We start from the raw sequence: 6000 nt of genomic DNA, 5'->3' as shown, positions 1-6000 counted from the left end.
TAGCAAATTCTGTAGCAGTTAAAGTTGAGCTGCTATAGTAAAGTACTGGGCATTCTCAATACTTGAATAATGGAACATGTACACAGGGAAACATAGCATTGCACTTTAAGCACTGTACTATAAGTGAAAATGCAATGTCTTCAATAAATATTTAAATTGGCAAAAAAGAAAAAAAAGAAATAGGACAAGCCCACCTCTGGGGCAGTGATCACCAAGCAATGGCATACCTTACTTTTACAAGTGTTTGTTAAATTTTACAGAAACCCTAACAAGAATAATTCAGTGGTATTTTCATTCATGGATGAGGAAGTTGAGCAATAAATAAATTAAATAACTTGTTCAAAAAAAAAAGAATGATTACAGTTTCTAGAACAGAAGTCATTGAATGGGTCTTCGGAAAACCTTGCGCCACTGGTATTTCCTCCTTCATGGACGGTTGATGTGATGATTGGAGTACCTGCAACAGTTTTGGAAATATGAAGACAAGGGCCACATCCTGAAGACGAAGGAGTAGAAAGCCTAAAGCCTAGGTCTTGAGAATAACTAGTCTCATTACCTGAGGGAAGAATAAACTCTTTTCTTATATATGTAGCTGTTATTTGGATTTTCTGTCAAATGTCCTTAATCTCTAACAAAAGCTTCAACAGAATTGATAATGCTTTCTTAAATTGGCTGGCAGAAACATGCATAGTCAATATATTAGTCTTTAGACTATTTTTGGTATACTTTATGCTTTTCAGGTTGTCTAACAAGCCAAAACCCTTAAAACTTTTTATAAATATAGTTTATAAATGTCTGCTTAATCCTCAATATATATGCTTTGGAAGACTGAATGCTAAAATATATTGGAAATGCCTATGTTGGGCAATTCAATAAATAACATGAGTTGGAAATGAAAAGAAAGTTTTAGAGTCACAAAGGTAATAGATACAGGGCCAGAAATCCGGCCTGGCTTTGTCCGATGCCAGGCCCGCGTCTGCTGCACTCCAAATGACTATGAACAGAAGCACAGCTCTGCTCTGAAGATAAGGCTCTCTTGGTAAATGAGTTCCAGTTTATAAAGTCAAACACAACAGGAGAGGTGAAGAACTATTTTAAAATAAAAAGACTTGTTCTTTCATTCAGAATGTCTATGGAAAGATCATCGCAGAATTTAACTGTCTGTGAGGCCAGCCTCAGAAGGTCTCTTTGATGCAGGTTTGCAACACAAACATGCACCTGGATGGCTGCTGGCACCCCCCGCTGGCTGCCCTCCTTGCTATGGCTACTTCATCTACACCTAGGCAAGGAAGGCAGTGTGGTCTCCACAGAGCCCACTTGGTCCCCACAATCCGCCACTGTAGCCACGGCTGCCTTCAGCTCGGGGGAAGAAGTCAATGAACACTAGTTTTGTGTAGGTCAGGTTTATTAAACTCTAAAAATCAGTTATTCGGGGTTTATCCTGGCAGGTAACATATGAGTAACAGAGCTGCCACACCAAGGTATGAAACTATCACAAGGATGTTTGTGCTATTGTTGTAGCCAGCTGAGATAGATAGAAATAGAGGCAGGGCTAGGCCCTGGAAGGGGCCAGTGTGGAAGACAAGATACCCATGACTGTGGGAAGGACAGGCACCTCTGCCACAGGCCAGACCTCAGGACAAAAGATTAAATAAATGCACCACATAGCTACCTAGAGGTGGGCAGCAAGGATGGATAATATAGATATTATCGGGGATTGAACTCAGCCCCTTGTGCTTGCCAGGCAAGCGCTTACTCTACTGAACTATCTCCCCAGCCCATGGATATTAGAAATACATATCAGTCACCATAAAAAAAAAAAAAAAAAAAAAAAGGTCTCTTGCTGCAGCATCGCGAGTGGGAGCACCAGGAGCTCGGGCTCGGAGCGAAACACTTCGGATTGTTTTAAGAAAATGGCAGACAAACCAGACATGGGGGAAATCGCCAGCTTCGATAAGGCCAAGCTGAAGAAGATGGAGACGCAGGAGAAGAACACCCTGCCGACCAAAGAGACCATTGAGCAGGAAAAGCAGAGTGAGATTTCCTAAGAGCCCAGACAATTCCCCGCCCCCGTCATCTCCGAGACCCCCCAGTCATGATGTGGAGGAAGAGCCACTTGCAAGATGGACACGAGCCATAAGCTGCACTGTGAACCCGGGCATTCTGCGCCGATGCCACCGGCCCGTGGGTCTCTGAGGGGACCCCCCCAATTGGACTGCCAAATTCTCCGGTTTGTCCTGGGATATTATAGAAAATTATTTGGATGTTAAATGAAAATAAAACACTTCTCATGGCAAAAAAAAAAAAAAAAATTCAGGAAGTCACTAACCCAACCCCCTACAGAAAAAAACCTGTTCTGTCTTCATGCTTATTAGCTAGTTCCTAAATTTTCTACCTTAGACCTGATATAGGGGAATAAAACTCTCAATCTGAAAGATAACTGGGATGCATTTGTGTTTTAGAAACAATGGAGGTTAAAGGCAGAATTTATTTATTGGGGGAAAGAAACCTTCCATCTGAGACAGGGAGACAAGGGACCTAGCAGGTAGCTAATGAATCTGACTTTTCGAGAGGATTTGTATAGAGCAAAACCACAAGGTGAGGCAGCTCTAAGGTGAAAAACATGTGAACTCACTAGGTGGGCACAAGGTGGGAAAAACTATGCTCAACCAATAAGATTACAACATAATTGCTCAAAAATTGATTAAATTGGGATCAAATGGGGAAGTGGGTCATGTAGCAAATGGCATGAATACAGAACAGGGACTTTTCCTGTAGGGGATTAGTGTAGTGACTCTTCCTCACTTTTCAAGGTGATAGATATCTATTTAGAATATCGATCCCTGACGCCTATTCCTAGGGAAGTATGTGGCTGCTTTGGTTGGATCCTTTGTCTTAAAGTCTGGCCCACATCAGGAGTGCCTGTCCCTCCCGCAGTCCCAGGGTATCTTGCCTTCCATTCTGGCTCCTTCAAGGAGGGCCTAGCCCTCCCTGTCCAACTACCTGTAATATTTCTATTTAACTTAGCTGCCTACAACAGACCCACCTCACCTTGTGGATTTACTGTACAAAAATCCCCAGAAAAGACAGGTTCCTTGGCAACCTGCTCAGGTCCTCTTCTGTCCTTGCACTGGACAGAAGCTTGCTGTCCCTCAATAAATATACTCTGCTTTTAACCCCCGTTGTTCCTAAAATTTATTGTTCAGTTTTAGAAAACACAAACGTGTCCCAGTTGTCTTTCAGGTTGGGAGTCTTCTTTGCCTACATCATTATCTGTGTGGCAACAGCAGCTCTAAGCCCTCTTGCCTTTCAGGTTGACAAGCTAAAGAGAGACAACAAAATACTTCCTTAAGAAATTCTATACTTCTGAAGTATCAAATCCAGTGCAGTGTGAGTTTACAATTAAAACTTTTTGACTATCATATTATTCTATCAATCATCAAAAATATTCCTCTAAAATTTTTGTATGTTGAAATCCTAACCTCCATTGTGATAGCACTTGGTCATGGGGCTGGAGCTCTCACAAATGGCAGGCTTAAAAAAAAGAGAGAGAGATAAAAGGGGCTGAGGATGCAGAGTTCAATGGTAGGTAGAGTGCTCGCCTGGCATGAGCACCCAGACAAAATGAAAAGAGAGGTCCTCTGTCTCCCTCTGCCCCTGGACTGACCTGTCCATTCCAGGGAAGCTGATCTTCACATTATTTCTGGCCACCTTGGGGCTTTCCTGCCTCTGCCTCACTTCTGATGGTCCCTGTTATGGTTTGTGTCTAGTTGTTCCCCCAAAGCCTCATGCAGTCATGGGGCAGGGACTTCTAGAGTTTGAGATTAACTCATGAAGCACTGGGATTATGGATTTTAGTACTACTGGGATTATGGGTGTTTTAGTACTTCCACCAGCCTGGGGCGGATAGCCTGAATGCAACTTGAGACAGACTTCCTCTTGGTAGCCATTGTTGCTGCTACTCCTCCCTTGGCTCCTCTTGCTCCTTGCTGCAGCCATGCAAGGTTGCTCTCTGCCATGTGCCACTCTGCCTTGGAGCCAGCTGAGTATGGACTGAAACCTCCAGTAACTGTGAGCTAAATAAATCTTTCCTTCCTTCATTTTGGGTGTCAGGTATTTGTCCCAGCAACAGGAGAAGAGTAACTGAGACAGTCCCTCAACAGCAGACTGAGAGGAATGCCACTCTGAGCTCCACTGTTCTCCCTTCTCTGGTAACTGCCCCAGCATAATTGTGGCACTGCCTCCTTCTTGTGGGCAGTCTTGGGAGGCACAGAAGTGCACATCAGTGAGGCCCACCCAGCGCCCCCTCTGTGGACTCATTCTTGCAGGACACGTGAGCCAGCGAAGGCCACAGGGATCCACTTCTGCAGACACTGCTCTCAGTCCTCCACACGCCTGCTTTTTAGAGGTCTGTTTTTCCAGCTTTCAACCTCTGATCTCTTCAATTCATTCTTTTCTTTCTTGTTTTAACTGGCTACTTGGTTTCCATTGCTTACATCCAGAGGATCTTAAACATCTGAAAAGACCTCTCTTCTACTCCAAGCACAGGAAAGATACCAGCCCCCTCTCTGCCCCTGGAGGATGGTGGAGCTTTCCAGGTGGTCCTGCCCCTTAGAATGCCTTAGATGTTGGAGGCACTGCCCCCCAGCTCTATTATTTTTCCTGTTGCTAGACACACTGCCTGACAGTCACAATTTACAAAAAGAGAGGTGTAATTTGGCTCACAATGAAAGAAGTTTCATTCTTTGGTTGGCTGGTTCTAAAGCAGCCATGGCAGAAGGGCGCTGTGGGGTAATACTCCTTGCTTAGTTCATCACCAGAAGCTGTGAAGCTGAGAGGGGGAGAATGCAGGAGAGGAAGGGCAAAGGGCTAGACTTGAACTCCAAAGTCTCACCTCCAGGGACCACCCAGACACACGCAGAAGAACGCTCCACTAACCCGAGCGGCTCCCAAAGCCTGACATTCCACCCAAACTGCCACAAGAGCCAACTGCATTTTTAATCTGGGTACTTTTGATGCTGGAACTTCTGACATCACTGACTCTATTGAAAAGGCCGAACTGTTTGTCCACTGAAACCGAAAAAGCTGGTCTTCAAAGAAGGCAGAGGAAAGGTTGGAGAATAAGAAGTGGAGGAGCAAGGTGGCAGGAGAGGAAGGAGGTGGGAGAAAGAGCATGAGGAGGACAAGAAAAGGCCATGCGGTGCCGCGGTGCCTATCCACTTCGCCCGCCTTTCTGTTGTACACTTGGAACAAGCTTTTCTGCTTCACCTGGATCTCCTCCTGGGAGAACAACCCCTCTTCTGGGACATCCAGTGCGACACTGTCTGAGAAAACCCTACCTGGTAACTGACCCAGGAAAAGGGGCGCTGTCCTGGCTCTCCAGTGCAGATTGTGGAGAACCTGGGTAAGAGCGATGACCAAAATGGCTAAGAATGAGCTCTGCGTATCCAAGAGGAGCCTCAGCCTCGGTCACTCCATCATAACTCGGGCTGCCTCATGGAGGTCTCTGAAGCTTCTGTCTGGCATTGTTAATCCACTAGATGGCACAGGTTTTTCAAGGAGAAAAGAACGGAGGGATACTGAGTTCCCAAACTGCATCTCAGTAATGGGCAGCCGCACTCAAGAGACCCTGTGGCCTTTGAACTCACCTGTGGCAGATTTAGAGTCTCTTGTTTGATAGCAAATGAAGTCATAAATATCTATCACAAAACTAGCTCCATCTGTCGATCACTGAGACAAGATGTCTTCCAGCCAAACTCAAGCAGGATGAAACCTTGCTAGTCTGAACAAAAGTCTGCTGAGGTGAGACTGTGCCCGGGGCCTCTCGTCCTCAACAGCAGTCCTAAGGAGTGCAGCAGGCGGGGGCACAATTTCTAAATCTGACCTACACACGTCAGATGAAACCAGCTGAAGGGATGAGAGCACAGCACAAGTAGCTTCTTCACCTTACAAAGGATTCACTGTAGGGCCCCTAGGATCCTCTGGAGCGTTCTATTTATA

The 6000-nt window shown here is 45.3% G+C and overlaps 1 protein-coding gene and 1 pseudogene across 1 annotated transcript in view; one reads left to right on the top strand and one right to left on the bottom strand.

Annotated features, from left to right (window-relative positions):
* The window catches only part of Cpped1 (calcineurin like phosphoesterase domain containing 1), a 147989-nt gene that overhangs the window by 95509 nt on the left and 46480 nt on the right, over window positions 1–6000 (bottom strand). The gene's annotated exons all lie outside the window — the stretch shown is intronic.
* LOC105743963 lies at window positions 1838–2154 on the top strand (annotated as a pseudogene).

Source organism: Octodon degus, unplaced genomic scaffold (genome assembly GCF_000260255.1).
Source record: "Octodon degus isolate 3935 unplaced genomic scaffold, OctDeg1.0 scaffold00195, whole genome shotgun sequence".
Lineage (NCBI taxonomy): Eukaryota > Metazoa > Chordata > Mammalia > Rodentia > Octodontidae > Octodon > Octodon degus.
Note: the sequence above shows the minus strand (reverse complement) of the source record. Positions and strands in the feature narration are given on the sequence as shown.